Raw genomic sequence first — 18,536 nt, 5'->3', positions numbered from 1 at the left:
CACTAGACAGATAAAATCCTTAAGATCCAAAATAGACAACTGATACTCCATAAAGCACAATACCAGAGAGGTATGAGCAAGATTAAAAAGCAGAGAAACCTTTCCCAATTAAAAGAACAAGAGGAATCCCCTGAAAGAAAGATCAATGAACTAGACATTGATAGCCAACTAGATCAAGATTTCAAAAAAGGATTGATCAAATTGCTGAAGGAATAAAAAGAGATAGTGTTTAGAGATATAAAATATGTCAAAAATGAAATTGAAGCTATAAAGAAGAGCCAAGAAGAATAGGTAAACTCATTGACAGAGACAAAGAATGACCTAATAGCTGTGCAATGCTGAGTAGTTAATGCAGAGGGACGAATTAGTGATCTAGAAGACAGAGCAATAGAAAGCACCCATTCAGAAGAACTACTAGATAAGCAAAAAAAAAAAAATAATGATAATAGCATAAGGGACCTATGGGATAATATAAACAATCCCAATCTTCACATAAGAGGGTTCCCAGAAGGGGAAGAAGAATCAAAGGGGATAGAAAAGGTTTTTGAAGAAATCATGACTGAAAACTTCCCAAACTTAAAGAAGGAATCAGATATCCAAGTACAGGAAGCACAGAGGGTCCCAAAGAGGAAGAATCCAAATAGACCCACACCAAGACATTTCATAATCAAGATGGCCAGAGTCAAGGTTAAAGAAATGATTCTTAAGGCAGGAAGAGAAAAGCAAAGAGTGAATTACAAGGGAACCCCCAAAAGGCTCTCAGCTAATTTCTCTACAAAAACACTACAGGCCAGAAAGGAGTGGAAGATATATTCAAAGCCCTGAATGAAAAAATGATGCAGTCTAGGATACTTTATCCAGCAAGGGTATCCTTTAGGATAGAAGGAGAAATAAAGAGTTTCACAGACAAAAAAAAAAAAAAAGCTGCAGGAGTTTAGCAACACTAAACCCACGTTAAAAGAAATATTGAAAGGGCTATTCTAAATAGGAAAGCAGCAGGATGCTACAGAAATGAGAAACTCACCACTGGAAAGGTAATAATTCATGAATTACAAATAAAGAAAACATACAAATCACTGAGAGTGGAAGAGAGAGGCAGGGAAATATAGAATATTTTTTCTTTCTTATTTAAATTTTCTAAAGCGTAAGATGGGATTGAGATCATGTTACTATCAGTTTAATAAAAACAGTTATAATAATAGGTTAATAGATTTATAAAAAAGGGTAACCACAAGTCAAAAATTTACAAGGGAGTCACAAAAATTAAATAAAATCCATGATAATACAAAGGAAAATTACCAAACCACAAAAGGAAGAAGAAAGGAACAAAGAGGATATACCAATTCAACTGCAAAGATAAGTTCAAAATGGCAATAAACACACATCTATCATTAATTACTGCAAATGTTAATGGACTAAATGCTCCAGTCAAAAGATATAGAGTGGCAGACTGGATAATAAAGCAAGAACCTTCAAAATGCTGCCTACAAGAAACCCAATTTAGGGAGAAGGACACATATAGATTGAGAGTGAAAGGATGGTAAAGAATATTCCATGCAAATGGAAAAGCCAAAAAAGCAGGTGTTGCAGTACTAATTTCAGACAAAATAAACTTTAAATCAAAGGCCATAAAGAAAGATAAAGAAGGACATTTAATACTGATTAAAGGAGTGATACAAGATGAAGATATTACACACATCAATATATATACACCCAATATAGGAGCACCTAAGTTCATACAAGAATTACTAACAGAGATAAAGGGGGATAGTGATGGGAATACAATCATAGTTGGAGATTTTAACACTGCATTAACATCACTAGACAAATCTTCCAGACAGAAAATAAACAAGGCAACAGAGAAATTAAATACTACAATAGAAAAACTAGATTTGGTGGATATTTTCAGAGCATTACACACCAAAAGAATAGGATATACATTCTTTCCAAGGGAACGTGGAACATTTTCCAGGATCGATCATGTGCTTGGGCACAAAAGAAACCTCAACAATTTTAAGAAGATACAAATTATCCCAAGCATCTTTACTGACCACAATGCCATGAAACTGGAAATCAACAACAGAGAAACAAAGGAGAAAAAAAGGAAAGCATGGAGATTAAACAATATGTTATTGAAAAACCAATGGATCAATGAGGAAATTAAAGCTGAAATTAAAAAATACCTTGAGACAAATGATAATGTAAGCACAACCACTCAAAACCTATGGGACACAGCAAAGGCAGTGCTAAGAGGGAAGTTTATAGCGATACAGGCTTTCCTCAAAAAAGAAGAACAATCTCAAATAAACAAGTTAACCCACCAAAGGACAAAAAGCCCCAAAAAGCAGCAGAAGGAAGGAAATAATAAAGATCAGAGAGAAATTAAATACAATTGAGATTAACAAGACCATAGAAAAATCAACCAAACCAAAAGCTGGTTTTTTGAAAAAGTAGATAAAATCGACAAACATCTGGCCAAACACACATAGAAGAAAAAAGAGAGAGCACAAATTACAAAATAAGAAAGGAAAACTGAGAAATTACAACAAACAAAATAGAAATAAAGAATATCATACGAGAATATTATGAAAAACTATATGGAACCAAACTGGATAACCTAGAGGAGATGGACAAGTTTCTGGAAACATACTGTCCACCAAGACTGAATCAAGAAGAAACTGAACACTTGAACAATCCGATCACTAGAAAGGATATAGAAATAGCAATTAAAAACCTCCCTACAAATAAAAGTCCAGGACCAGATGGCTTCAACGGGGAAATCTACCAAACATACAAAGAAGAACGCATACCAGTCCTTCTCAAATTCTTCCAGATGATTGAAAAGGAGGGAATACCCCCAAATACATTCTATGAAGCCACCATCACCCTGATACCAAAACCAGGCAAAGACACTACAAAAAAAGAGAATTATTGGCCAATATCACTGATGAACATAGACGCCAAAATCCTCACCAAAATTTTAGCAAATTGAATCCAACAACACATAAAAAAGATTATACATCATGACCAAGTGGGGTTCATCCCAGGGACACAAGGCTGGTTCAACATACGCAAATCAATCAATGTAATACATCACATCAACAAGAGAAAGGACAAAAACCACATGATCATCTCAATCAATGCAGAAAAAGCATTTGATAAAATTCAACACTCATTTATGATAAAACTCTCGCCAAAGTGGGTATAGAGGGAACATATCTCAACATAATAAAAGCTATATATGACAAACCTACAGCCAGCATAGTACTCAATGTTGAAAAACTCAAAAGCTTCCCACTAAAATCTGGGACAAGACAAGGATGCCCACTATCACCCCTCCTATTCAACATAGCCCTGGAAGTCCTACCTACAGCACTGAGGCAAGAGAAAGAAATAAATGGATCCAGATTGGAAATGAAGTGATAAAAGTGTCATTATATGCTAATGACATGTTTCTATATATAGAAAACCCTAAAAGGTCCACACAAAAGCTACTAGATTTGATTGAAGAATTCAGGAAGGCAGCTGGTTACAAAATTAACTTTCAAAAATCAGTTGCATTTCTTTATACTAACGATAAATCAACAGAAAAAGAAAGTAAAGAAACAATGCCCTTTAAAATAGCACCCAAAATAATAAAATATCTGGGAATAAATCAAACCAAGTAGATGAAAGAATTATACACAGAAAACTATAAACCGTTGATGAAGGAAATAAAAGAAGACTTTAAAAAATGGAAAGATATTCCATGCTCCTGGATTGGAAGAATCAATATTGTTAAACTGGTCACACTGCCCAAGGCAATCTACAGATTTATTGAAATTCCTATCCAGTTACCCAGGATATATTTCATAGAAGTAGAACAAATCATAATAAAATTTATATGGAACCATCAAAGACCTAGAATTGCCAAAGCATTGCTGAAGAGAAAGAAAGAGCCTGGAGGAATAACTCTCCCAGACTTCAGACAATACGATAGAGCTACAGTCATCAAGACAGCATGGTATTGGTAACAAAACAGACATATAGACCAATGGAACAGAATAGAGAATCCAGAAATGAACTCACAAACATTTGGTCAACTCATATTCGACAAAGGAGGCAAGAATATACAATGGAAAAAAGACAGTCTCTTCAGCAAATGTTGGGAAAACTGGACAGCAGCATGTAAAACAATGAAGCTAAAACACTCCCTTAAACCACATACAAAAATCAACTCAAAACGGATTAAAGACTTAAACATAAGACAAGATAAAATAAACCTCCTAGAGGAAAATATAGGCAAAACATTATCTGACATGTATTTCAAAAATTTTCTCCTAGAAGAAATAAAAGCAAGAATAAAGAAATGGGACTTAATGAAACTTACAAGCTTCTGCACAGCAAAGTAAACCAGAAGTAAAACAAGAAGGAAACCTACAGAGTGGGAGAAAATTTTTGCAAGTGAAACTGACAAAGGCTTGATGTCCAGAATATATAAGCAGCTCATACGACTCAAAAAGAAAATAATAAACAACCCAATCCAAAAGGGGGCAGAAGACTTAAACAAGCAATTCTCCAAGGAAGACATACAAATGATCAAAAGGCACATGAAAAAATGCTCTATATCACTAATTATCAGAGAAATGCAAATCAAAACTGCAATGAGGTATCACCTCACACCAGTCAGAATGGCAGTCATTCAAGAATCCAAAAATGACAAATGCTGGAGAAGCTGTTGAGAAAGAGGAACCCTCCTACACTGCTGGTGGGAATGCAGGTTGGTGCAGCCACTGTGGAAAACATTGTGGAGATTCCTCAAAAGACTAGGATTAGATTTAACATATGAGCCAGGAATCCCACTCCTGGGCTTGTATCAACAAGGAAATCAACTTCAGGATGACACCTGCACCCCAATGTTCATAGCAGCACTATTTACAATAACCAAAACATGGAAACAGCTTAAATGTCCATCAACAGGTGACTGGATAAAGAAGATGTGATATATTTATACAATGGAATACTACTCAGCCATAAAATCCAACAACATAATGCCATTTGCAGCAACATGGTTGCTCCTAGAGAATGTCATTCTAAGAGAAGCAAGCCAGAAAGAGAAAGAAAAATACAATATGAGATCGCTCATATGTGGAATCTAAAAAACAAAAACAAAAACAAACAAACAAACAAAAACAAAGCAAAAATACAGTTCAGAAATAGACTCATGGACAGAGAATACAGAATTGTGGTGAGGAGGGTGGTAGAGGGTGGGAAGGGATAGATGGGGATTTCAAAATTGTAGAGTAGATAAACAAGATTACACTGTATAACACAGGAAAATATACACAAAATGTTATGCTAAATCACAGAGAAACAAATGTGACAATGAGTGTGTATATGTCCATAAATGACTTAAAATTTGTGCTGAACATTGGAATTTGACCCAAAATTGTAAAATGATTATAAATCAATACAAAATGTTAAAAAAAAAACCCAAAAAAGAACACTCCCACACACTGTACAAATATAAACACAAAATGATTTAAATATCTGAATCTAATATATGACAAAATATAACTCCAGGAAACTAACATAGGCAAAACAAGACATAAATTGTAGCAAAATTTTCTTATGTCCCTCTCCCAAGCTGAAAACAATAAAAGCAAAATAAACAAAAAGGTCCTAATTAAACTTAAATGCTTTTACGCAGCAAAGTAAACAAAATGAAAAGATGAAATTCCAAATGGGAGAAAACATTTGGAAACAATTCAATTAACAAGAGGCTAATTTCAAAAATACACACATCGCTCATAGAACTCCATTTCAAAAATCTACAAACAACTCAGCCAGAAAATGAGCAGAAGACAATTCTCCAAAGAAGACACACAAATGACAAACAGGAACATAAAGTTATGCTCACATTGCTAATCATTATACAAAGGGAAGACAAAAATAAAATAATGTTTTACCTCACACTAGTGAGAAGGGCTGTCATGCAAATGTCTACAAATAATAAAGACTAAGGTGGCTGTGGAGAAAAAGGGACTCTCCAACGCTGTTGGTGGGAATGAATATTGGTGCAACAACATTGGAAACTGTATGGAAGTTCTTTAAAAAATAAACATAGACCTATCATATGATGCAGCAATCCCAATCCTGGGCATATAAAAGATGAAACCTGAAAACAAAGAATCCTAGGGTAAAACATAAGAAGTACACTCTGACATTGGACTTAATTTGATTTTACATATGTTTCCTCTTGCAAGGGAAGCAGAAGCAAATCTAACAAAATATGATTGTATCACTGTAAACAGATTTACACTGCTGAAGAAATGATCAATAAAATGAAAAGTCAACCAACACAATGGGAGAATATATTTTCAAGTGATATTTTCCAAACTAGTGTTAATATCCAAAATATATGGCAAACTCTTACCCCACAACAACAACAAAAAATACCAAACAATCCAATTAAAAAAAGTTCATAGCAATGAACAGATAGATCTGAATCAATTTTTTGTAGAAAACATATGGTTGGCTAAATGACACATGAAATTATATTCAGATTTATAAATTATTAGGAAAGTCATAAACCATAAATGAGACAAGAACTGACAATTGTCAGAAGGCTCTCATCAAAAAGAAAGGAAATAAATGATGGTGAGATTGTGGAGAACAAGGAACACCGTGGACACTCTTGATAGGAATGCAAAGTATTGATTCCAGTGCATATATACATCAAATTTTTTTCATCCAGTTTGCTATCAAGGGATGTTGGGTGTAGGCCCCTGTCTGAAGGCTCTAGAGAATAAGCCCATGGGCTGAAATGATAAACAAGCTGTGAGGAATGTCACATATCCAGGCTGGATAAAAAATGGCCTAATCAATGTATCTAGTATGGATGGCTGGATAGCCTATGCTGGGTAAGATCCTCAGATGAGGACAAACTAAGACAGGCACAGCCGGCTGCATAAGAGATGGCCTACTTAATGAATTTCCGTGATGAACTTTAAAACAATCCTTGATTATTTAACATCCTGTGCTTACTGCAGGAGCATGGGGACATAAATAGATTATGTTTATTCACATTGTTATAACTTAGATGATATGTGAGGCATTGTGCATGTCCTATATAAAACCTTCTTCTAAGAATCAATAAACAGAGAACTGCTTTGCTTCTCTCCACACAGTGTTTGTGTGTATATGATATCGTGCCACTGACAGGGTTAATTTAATTTGTTGGGAGTATCATAAAAGGATGTTGCATTATATACAATGCTCTTTCTGCACCTATTGAGATGATTATGTGTTTTATTTCTCATTCTATTAGTGTGGCATGTCACCTTTATTGATTTGAATATTTTGAAGTATCCTTAAACCCAGGGATAAATCCCTTTACTCATGTATGTGTATGATACATTAAATGTGTTGTTGAATTCATTTTGCCTGTGTTTTGTTGAGAATTTTGGCACATATGTACATCAGGGATAATATTCTATATTTTGCATATAATGTCCTTTCTAGCATTGTTATGCAAATAAATCTGGCATCATAAAACAAGTTTGGAATCTTTCACCCCCTTCAAATTCTTGGAAGATTTGGGGTAGAATTGGTGAATAATTGTCTTCAAATGTATGACAGAATTCAGCAGAAAATTCGTCTTGTAAATTTTTACTAGTTTGGAAAGTTTGCATTATTTTTGTACTCTTACACTCTTTTGCCCTGTTTAATTTTCTTATTTCTTCTTGATTCGGTATTGGAAGACATATGTTTCTGGAAATATGTCTTTTGTTCTAGGTCATTCAAATTGTTGGCTAGTGGTAATTTCTTATGATGATTTGCATCTCTACAACATCAGTGGTAATATCTTCTCTTTTATTTCTAATATTATCTGAGTCATTATTTTCTTAGACAACCTAAACTTTTGTCCACTTTATGTTAAAAAGAAACAGAGTTAAGTATATTTTTTTATCTTTTCAACTGTTTCTCTTGTTATTTGACTTACTCTCATTCATTTAATTTTCTTCTTTATTCTTTGTTTTCACCTAGATTCTTGATGTGTAATGTTAAGAAGTGTGAATCTTTGTATTTCATTTATTATTAAATATTTTTTATTTAGTTATTATTTATTTATTTATTTATTTACATATTTATTCATTTATTTATCATTGAAATACTGCCATTTACAATGTGTCAATCTGTGATGTATAGCACAGTGTTCCCATACATGCATATATTTGTGTGCCTATTAAAGTTTACTTCACGATATTTAACTTACTGCCCTGTGTCATAGAAAAGAAATTTTGAAAAAATCTATTTTTATATATAGTGGATAGCTTTTATAAATCTACAGCTCCCAAATATATACTCTCGCAGCCCTTTTTGGAAGTAATCATAAAATTGTTTATTAGATCTGCGACTGTGTTTCAGTTTTGTAGATAAAATTGTAGTGTTCTCATCCAAATTTTTTTTTAAGGTTCCACATATGTCATGTCATGTATTATTTTTCTTTCTCTTTCTGGCATTTTTCAATTAGATTGACACTTTTGGGGACATCCATTTTGCTTCAAATGTCATAGTTTTACCATTTTTCATTGCAGAATATTATTCCAATGTGTAAATACGGCATAACTTCTGAATACTGTCATCTGTTGTTGGACGATAAGGTTGCTTCCATGTCTTTTGTATATAGCACTGCTAAGAACATTGGGGTGCAGAAGTCTTTTTGAATTAGACTTCCCTTTGATATATACCCAGAAGTGAGATTGCTGGATTGTATCTTAATTCTGTTTTTATTCTTTTGAGGAATCCCCATCCTGGTTTCCACAATGACTGCACCAAACTACATTCCTACCAACAGTGTAGGAGGGTTCCCTTTCTCCACAGCTTCCCCAGCATCTGTTGTTTGTGGACTTTTGAATGATGGCCACTGTGAGTATTGTGAAGTGATAATTCATTATAATTTTGAATTGCCCTTCTCTGATAATGAAACTGAGCAATTTATTTTTTCATATATCTATGTATCATTTGTATGTCTTTATTGGAGAATTGCTTTTTTAGGGCTTCTGCCCATTCTCAGATTGGGTTTCTTTTTTTTTATTATTATTATGTTGTATGAAGTCTTTGTATTTTGGAAATTAAGACTTTGTCAGTTGCATCATTTCTTAATATTTTCTTTAATCCTGTAGGTTGTCATTTTGCTTTTTGTCTGGTTTGCTTTGCTGTGCAAAAGCTTATAAGTTAAATTAAGTCCCATTTACTAATTTTGCTCTTACATCCATTACCTGGGTAGGCTGTTCTAGGAGGTCATTGCTGAGATTTATCTCAGAGTGTTTTGCGTATTAACTCTTCTAGGAGATTTACTGTGTCTTGCCTTTCATTTGAAACTTCAAGCCATTTTTTGCTTATTCTTGTGTATGGAGTGAAGGAGTGTCCTAACTCAATTGCTCTGCATGCTGCTATCCAGTTTTCCCAACACCATTTGGTGAAGAGATGGTCTTTTCTCTGTCATATTCTTGGCTACTCTGTCAGAGATTAATTGAACATAGGCCTGAAGATTTATTCCTAGGCCCTCTATTCTGTTCCAATGGTCCATATGACTTTTTCTGTATCAATATCATGTTATTTTGTTTATTATAGCTCTGCAATATTGTTTGGAGACCTGGTGGTTTATTCCTCCAGCCTCTTTCTTTTTCTTGAATATTGCTTTGGAAATGATGGATATTTTATGACTCTGTGTAAATCTTAGGAGTATTTGTTTCAGTCAAAAAAAATGTTTTGAATAATTTGATAGGAAATCAAATTAAGTCTGTGGATTGCCTTGGGCGGTATGGGCATTATAACAATATTGTTTCTTCCATTACAAGTTCATTGGGTATCTTTCCACTTCTTCAGATCTTTTTTGAATTCCTCAATCAATGTTTTCTAGTTCTCCATGTATAAGTCATTCACCTACTTGGTCAGATTTATTCTTAAACATTTTATAGTTTTGGGTGCAGTTAAAAAAGCGGTTGTTTCTATACTTTGTTTTCCTGTTGATTAAATAGTAGCATAAAGAAATGCAATTGGTTTTCCTACATTACACTGGGTACCTTGCCCAGTTCCTTTTTTAGCCTAAGTAATTTTTTTGTGAAGCTTTTACGGTTTTCTATATATAGAGTCATGTCTGCTTATCATGGCAATTTTACCTCTTCTTTTCCAGTCTGAATGCTTTTATTTCATTTTCTGGCCTGATCGTTGTGGCTAAGATTTCCAAGACTATATTGAATAGAAATTGTGAGAATGGGCAAACTTGACTTGTCTCAGGTTTTTCTGGGAAGGGTTTTGGTTTTTCACCATTTAGTATTTTGCTGGCTATATGTTTGTCATAAATAGCTTTCATTAGCTGAGATATGGTCCCTTTGTGCCCACTGTGATAAGGACTTTTATAGCAAATAGTGGTTAAATTTTATCAAATGCTTTTTCTTTATCTACTGAGATGATTATGTGGTTTTTTGTCCTCTCTTTTGTTGATATGTTGTATCAAAATTGATTGACTGATTTGCATATGTTCAACCCTCCTTGTGTTCCTGGGAAATACCTAACTTGACCATGGTGTATAATCTTTTTTTACATGCTGTTAGATTTTGTTAGTTAATAATTTCTTAAAGACATTTACATCTGTGTTTATCAATGATATTGACCTATAGTTTTGTTTTGGGGTAGTGTCTTTGTTTGGTTTTCGTATCAGGTTGATGTTGGCCTTATGGTTTGAGTTTGGGTGTACTCTCTCCATATCAATTTTTGGAAGAGATTGAGGAGGAGTGCTATGGATTTTTTCTCTCTATGTTTGGTCAAATTCCCCAGTGAATCTATTTGGGTCTGAATATTTGTTTGCAGAGATTTTTTATTTTATTGATAATTCTATTTCATTTCTGGTGATCTGTCTTTTCAAATGGTCAGTTTCTTCTTAATGCAAAAATGGTGGGCTGAATATTTCCTGAAACTTCTCCACTTCTTCCTGGTTATCCCATTTGTTTCCATGTAGTTGCTCATGGTATTCCCTTATATTTTCCAAATTATTTCCAGAATTTATAGTTTCTCCATTTTCATTTCTTATGTTATTTGTGTTCTCTCTCTATTCTTGTGATGAGTCTGTCCAGAGTTTTGTCAATTTTGTTTACTATTTCAAAGAATTGTTTGATTTTTTCTATTTTTAATCTCTATTTCAATTGTTTCTTCCTTGATCGTTATTTCCCTCTTTCTGTTGACTTTTGGTTTTGTTTGTTCTTCTTTTCATGATTAGTTTACATAGAACATTAGATTATTTATTTGAAATTGCTCTTCTACTTTGAGGAGAGCCTTGTCACTATGAACTTCCCTCTTAAGCCGGCTTTAACTGTATTCCATAAACATTGCATAGTGTTTTGTCATATTTCTCAAGGTTTTTTTTAAATTTCTTATTTTACTTCATCAGCTCCCCCCCTTGTTTTAGTACCATGTTGTTGAATCTACATGCTGTCATTTTTTCTCTCTGTTTTTCTGTGATTGAATTCTAGTTTCATGTTATTATACTCAGAAAAGATACTTGAAATAATTTTTATCTTCTAAAATTTGTTAAGGCTTCTTCTGTGCCTGAGTACATAATCTTTCCTAGAAAACATTCCATGTGCACTGGAAAAGAATGTATATTCTGTTTTGGGGAGAAGTACTGTTATGAAAATATAAACCAAATCCAATTATGTTATCATATCTTTTAGTATCTTTGTTCCCTTATTAATTTTCTGTCTGAAAGACCAGTCTGGTGATGATAATGGGGTGTTATTATTTCCTACTGTGATTGTATTCCCATCAGTTTCTCCCTTTTCATCTATTAGTATTTGCTTTATGTATTTAGGTGCTCCTGTTGTGAGTGCATGTATCTTAATGTGTATAAAACCCTCATTTTGTATTTCTCCTTTAATCACCATATCATGTCCTTGTTTATCTTTCTCTATGGCCTTTCTTGTAAAGTCTCTTTTGTGTGAAGTCAGTACTGCTAGTCCTGCTTTCTTGTCATGTCCATTAGCATGGAATATATTTTTCCATCTTCTGACATTCAAATGATGTGTATTCCTCTTACAAAATTGGGTCTCTTGTATGCTTCAAAATGTAGGGTCTTGTTATATTATCCCATCTGACAATATATATCTTTTGATTGAATCACTAAGTGCATTAACATTTGTGATAATTATTGAGAGACTGGTGTTTATTTCCATTTTGAACATTTTCCATTTGATTTTGTATTTCCTTTTTGTTCACTTCTTTTTCTTTTTGTGGTTTGATAAGTTTTCTTTTATTATCTTGGTTTCTATTTGTCTTTGTGACTTCATTGTAAGCTTTTGACTTATGGTTAACCTCTTTTGTATGTATATTGACCAGTTATTGTATCTGTTTATTTTAACTGATAGGAATACAAATTCTAACCCATCATAAAGAGAACAGAAACAAGAAGAAAATACTCTGTATTTTCCTATTTCACTCTCTAACCCTTAAAAATTTTGAGGTCCTCTTTTTAACATCATGTTTATTCTATTGTAAGTCATTGTAGCTATTACTTTTTTAATAATGCCTTTCTCATTTCTATGGCATACTGCTTCTTTTTTTCTTAGAGTAGATTTTCATTATTTCTATTTCTGTCGCTAATTTCTTTTAGTATTTGCTTTTGTGGAAGTTATTTATCTCTCCTACTATTCTAAAGGATAGCCTTGCTTGATAAATTATTTTAGATTACAGCTTTCTTTCATTCAGGACTTTGAATATGTCTTGTCACTGCCTTCTGACTGTTGTATTTGTGCAGGAAATGTGTTTACAAATATAATGTATATAATTATATATATATATGTAAGGAATACATACAAATGAACTTAACGAATAAGATGAAAAACTATACGTTAAAAAATAGAAACCATTGATGAAGGAAATTAAAACTGATTCAAAGAAATGAAAAGATCTCTTATGTTAATGATGTGAAACTATATGGTTGAAACAACCATACAACCCAAAGCAATCTACATTTAGTGTAATTCATGTCAAAATACCCATGAGATTTTTGCATTAAATAGAAAAAATAACTTCAAAATATATATGTAACTACAAAGATCATGAGTTGTCAAAATAAACTTGAAAAAGAGTATTAAATCAATTAGTGTAATATTCTCTGATGTTAAACAGTCCTACAAAGCTTTAGTAATTTAAACAACATGATTCTGGCTCAAAAACAGACACCAATCAATAGAAGAGAATTGAGCAACCAGATATAATCCCTCACACCTATGATCAATTAACCCATGAAAAATGAAGCAAGAGTATAAAATGAAGAAAACACATTCTCCTCAATATGTAGTGCTGGGGAGATTGAAAATGTGAAACATAGATTAGAGTATTTCCTCACATTGTATGCAATCCATGAGCACAGAATATCTTTTATTTCTTTTGTATACTTATATTTATTACACCTTTAATTTATAGAACTATGTTTAGATCTTTTATTTCACTTATCAAATTTATTCCTATTTTATTCTTTTTGGTATAAATGTACACACAACTGTTTTCCTAATTCCTTATTCTGATAATGTGATGTTAGTGTATAAACAGGCAACATATATTTGTATATTGATTTTGTATTCTGCAAGTTTGCTAAGTTTGTTCATTATTTCTAGCATTCACTGGAGGAGTAAATGGAGTTTTCCATCTGTGTATAATTATGTCATTTGTAAAAATTCTACTGCTTGTTTACTAGTTGGAAGCCTTATATAATTTTTCTTGACTAGTTTTTCTGGCTAGGACTTTGAGTAGTGTAATTTAGGACTTGTGAAAATGAGCTACTTTTTCTTATTACTTGACCAGAAGAAAACCTTCCTGTATGTTAACATTGAACTTGATTTTTGTCATGGGTTTTTCATATATGGCTTTTATTATGTTTAGTTATATTTTATTTAAAGCAAATTTGTTAAGATTTTTTTGTATACAAAAGTTAAGATCAGTTCTGTCAATAATTTTCCTACATTTTCTGAGATTGTCACTTTTGAATTCTCTGTTTTTTAATTGATGGTATCACATATATTGATTTGCATTTGTTAAATAATACTTATGAAACAGGACTAAATTAAACTTAACTATAGTTTATAATACTTATAATATGCCATGAAATCAGGTTGCTAATATTTATTTAGAATGTAATATACACATACAGAAGGAAAAATATACATTGTAGCTTGAGTGTACATTTATTTATTTAAAAATTTTATCTCTCATTTTGAATTTGGCTTATGTTTAATGGAAATTATTTCTAAATAAAGAATATAACTCTTGGTAGAACTGAATTTACTACAGTTTACTGATACAGAACATAGCTATTATTTACAATTAGTGCACAAATCACTTGTCTTAAAATGCCATATTATATTAACAATGCCAACTGATTCAGGACTGGGAAACATAATGCTTCCTAAAATGCATTATGTGGTGTTTTCTACACCAACCCACATATACACTTATTTCTTTGTTTTTTTGATTGTTTGTTTGCCCCTTAATGGAGGCACTGCTTATAGAACCCAGGATCTTGTGCATAAGTGTATTTATCAACATCATTTTGGAGCACTTAACAGAATCCAAAAGAGTATGGATTATAAAGATGACAGGAAAATTTATTCCTTCTAGGGACTGAAAAACCTCTGAGTGAAAGAATGGTAAAAATAAACATTTGTATGTATACAATAAGATTTTCTCTTGTGTAATTTTAAAGTAGAATATTAAATTACATTAGTTTTACATATAGCACTGAAGTACAATTAAAAACAAAATTTCCCCACTTTGAGATTTCTTAAATTTGATTGATTAAAGTTTTATAATTTTAATTCATAAATATTTACCATTTATTTATAAACATACCAAAGAAATTGACATTTATTCTGCTCATGTTTTGAATATAGAGCTACTTTTTTAAGGTACACAGATAAATAATTACTTCCATTTCCAAATCAACTTATGTTTCACTTTAATTACAAAAGATAATGAAATAGTTATAAATTTTCTGTACAAGTTTTACACAAATTTCACTTTAAATTCCAAAACTTTAAAATTATTTTATTTACTTTGAGCATTATTTATACTCTGTTCACCAAACTGGTATAAATTTGTGTACAAAAGGAAGGAGAATTTTTTTTATTTCATAGACCCCAAAATTAAATTATTTAAAAAGATTTTGTGGGGATAATATTTGCAGATCACACTATAAAAATAAGCATCTTATATGATTCATTTTCACTGGATGAATGAGAAGGAAACACTGGCTGAATGTTAATCTTGGGTTGCTAGGAGACCAGACGTTTTGTGATGTCACAGCTACTCAGGTTGAGAACCATTGTGATGGCCTACCAGTTTAAATGTGCAGGCTTGCCAGAGCAGCATTTGAAGCTGTAGTGCTCGAAACCATGCAGAATAGAAAAGTAGCTGCAGAAAAAGTTATTTGAGATGGCACTTGTTTCTTCAGAAATTCAAGATAAGTTTCCTAAAGATGGGTCAACTGGTTCAGGAAACTCCAGTAGATCTCTATTTTGTGATCAAATATTCTCTGGGGACTTGGACTTGAGGTCTATGATTGAAGAAATTGATTCTCTGACTTTGTCAGAAGGATCCTTGATAAAAAGACCATGTTACACACATTGTGACTCTGAACCAGTTGGAGATAATGATTTTCGTTCTCTGAAATTTCCAAGAAAACTCTGGAAAATGTATGGGGGTGACCAATTTAAATCCATCTGGTGGGATGATAATGGATCTTCCATAGTGATTGATGAAGATGTCTTTAAGAAGGAAGTTTTGGAAAGAAAGGCCCCTTTCAGAATATTTGAACCTGGAAGTATGAAAAGTTTAGTTATACAGCTAAAGCTTTATGGGTTTAGGTAATTGCAGCAGAATTTTCAAAGATCTGCTTGTCTAGCTGTCTTTATGGCAGAAGAAAAAGAAGTCTATATTTTAAACAAGGTATTCACAAAGTTTAGTTACAACTTGGTAACTTAGATATAAAATTTAATTTTGTACATCAATCTATGGTAACATAAATGGAAAGCTTTTTTGAAAATTGTATAAAACTACTAAGGCTATAATTCTTAATTTTTTATAAAAATGAGGATAGTGCCTTAAGTAGTCAAGATTATGATAAACTTTGCTAGCAACTATGAATCTTAACAGAAATCTAAATAAAGGTATTAAAGCTGTTTTCAAAAGTGGCTTTCACCGTTACTGCAAATGCTAACTTCTTAAACTTGATGACTGTATTATTTAAATGTGTATATTCGAAATAAGGAATTTCAAAAAATAGAATTGCTCATATTTTGATGATATTATCTTTGCATTGTAAACGTGAAATCTGAGGTTTTATAGGTTAGGCTTATTGTAGTCTTCTAATTTGGTTTAAAATATTACTAAAATCTTTCCACTTTGATTGTAGCTGCAATTCTACCATATTTCAAATTTTAAACGAGGCTGTCCCCAAATTTTAGTGAGAATAAAAATAAGAGTTGAGATTAAAAATGTCTCTCTGGTATCTTCATTGGCTGAAGATTTCAACAAGAAGCACTTTATAGGAGGGGGTAATATAGATAATCATAATTCTGATTTTGTGGCTGACACTAGTGGAGAAAGTGCATTTTTACCTTCTCCTAATTTAAACATGCCTCTTAACAGAAAGCCCTCTACTAGCCATATAATTGGTGATACAAATACCCCGATCAGAGGTGATTTTTCTCCTTCATCATCAGTGTCAGTTAGACCACGAGAACAAATTGCAGTGGATCAATGTGCTACTTTAAATCAGTTGACCACTATCCACAGGCACTCCCAAAGCAGCTAAACTGAAGCAAATGGCTGTGCTGTGAACTTCATTACAACTACAACTTCTATTTCTCATTACAGCATCTTGTCTCCCATACAGGGCAATTATTTTGGACTGATGGTGGAGCCTTCTACTTTTCCAAATAGATATCACAACATATCTGCCCATGAAGGTCGTTTTTCTAAACTTCAACCAGGGAGCAACCCACGGTTTCCATTGCCAGTGATAGCTGATACATCAACTACCTCTCTTTCAAGGCCAACTCATCAGCTATCTTCAGTTTAATAACGTCATCCTAATTACAATTGATCTACCAGAGGACTACCAGATTATGCAGGATAGCAAAGATTAAAATTTATGATGGCAAATGTCGACATATATCTGCAATATTCTTATTTGAACAATAAACATAAATGTGTACCTGTATTGTCCTTATATTTTTTAAAATAGAGTAAAGATTTAAACTCGAGACTAAGTTAGCATTTAAAGAAAAAAAGAGATATTTGATTGATATGATCATTTGATGGAACAATATGTGAGTAAATTTATATAATTTCTTGTAAGGAAGAAGAGAAAATGGAAGAATTTGGAAAAAGACAAAAACATGGAGAGAGGGAACAGTACTAAGTGGTTTCTGGTTGATCCTGGAAAGTATTTAAAGTGTTAAGTTATGATAGGTTGGAACAGGAGATAAATGCAGGAACCGGCTCAGGAGTCATGGTCTCTATTATGTCATCCCTGGAATCATAACAGTCACGTGATGTAATCTCAGATGGCACATTCAGCATGAGGTAGAATTTAAGAAGTAATTTTTTCTATGGTCTTCTTTGTGCTGTTCTCAATGCATTTCAATTGGTGCTTTCTTTTCCTCCCTCAAGGGTCTGCACTATATTTTCTAGTGAAAATTTAATGTTGCTTTTATGTTCCAGCCAAAGATATGCTTACATCCTCAGAGGGGCACTTAAAGCATTTCCAAATCTAAGTCCACATCTCAACATAGTTTAGTCATTTCTTCATAGATCTGGCATCTGGCTACCTTGGAATATCTTTATGTTTCACTGTATCTGGAGATATATCCAGGCAAATGCTTGTCAACCATATTAACTCCAACCTCAAAACTGTTGCTCCATCTCATCCTTGGACTTAGGATGTCCTCCATTTACCTACTTAGATTTTCCCAGTCTCAGCACAGAAACCACCTCCTCCAGATATTTTCTATCCAACTTTCCTTGTCTAACTTGGATACCAGCACTGTAAGCACAACACGTGCCACAAGATGCATTTTATTATTTAGTGAATGAAAAATACATGTTGACTTTAAGCAAAATCTACTTTCCTGAAGCAACAAAACTCTCATGGTTTTCAAACTATTTCGTTATGGTCTTTACTCTTCACCACAAACTAGCTCTTTTCATAGCCCATGGACTAGTCATTCAAGACAGTAGTGGAGGTAGGTACAGGAGACAAAGTATTATTTTCTTCTTAATTCATGCCTCCAGAGGCCTAAAGCATTCCATTCTCATTTGCTGGAATTTTTCCTGTCTCTTCATCACCCACCCACCCCAAAATAGCTGATTCTCTTCCCCATACCAATAACTATACTGCCTTCTAATTAATTTACTTCTTAGAATCAGAGCTTCGTCCAGAAGAGACAGTGCCATTGCATATATTTAATACAGGTTTATAGACACCACACAAATTT

General features: G+C 32.9%; 1 long non-coding RNA gene across 2 annotated transcripts; it reads left to right on the top strand.

The window, feature by feature from the left end:
* Positions 1-15,609: 15,609 nt before the first annotated feature.
* On the top strand, positions 15,610-17,260 carry LOC140695255 (uncharacterized). Of its 2 annotated transcripts, none has more exons than XR_012070951.1 (2): positions 15,610-15,859; positions 16,934-17,260. It is a non-coding gene; the product is annotated as an uncharacterized lncRNA (long non-coding RNA). The 2 variants fall into 2 exon arrangements; XR_012070950.1 differs by having other exon boundaries at positions 15,722-15,984.
* Positions 17,261-18,536: the final 1,276 nt, after the last annotated feature.

The sequence above is a fragment of the Vicugna pacos genome, unplaced genomic scaffold (assembly GCF_048564905.1).
Source record: "Vicugna pacos unplaced genomic scaffold, VicPac4 scaffold_192, whole genome shotgun sequence".
Classification (NCBI taxonomy): domain Eukaryota; kingdom Metazoa; phylum Chordata; class Mammalia; order Artiodactyla; family Camelidae; genus Vicugna; species Vicugna pacos.
The sequence above is the reverse complement of the archived record's forward strand: the minus strand, read 5'-3'. Positions and strand labels throughout refer to the sequence as shown.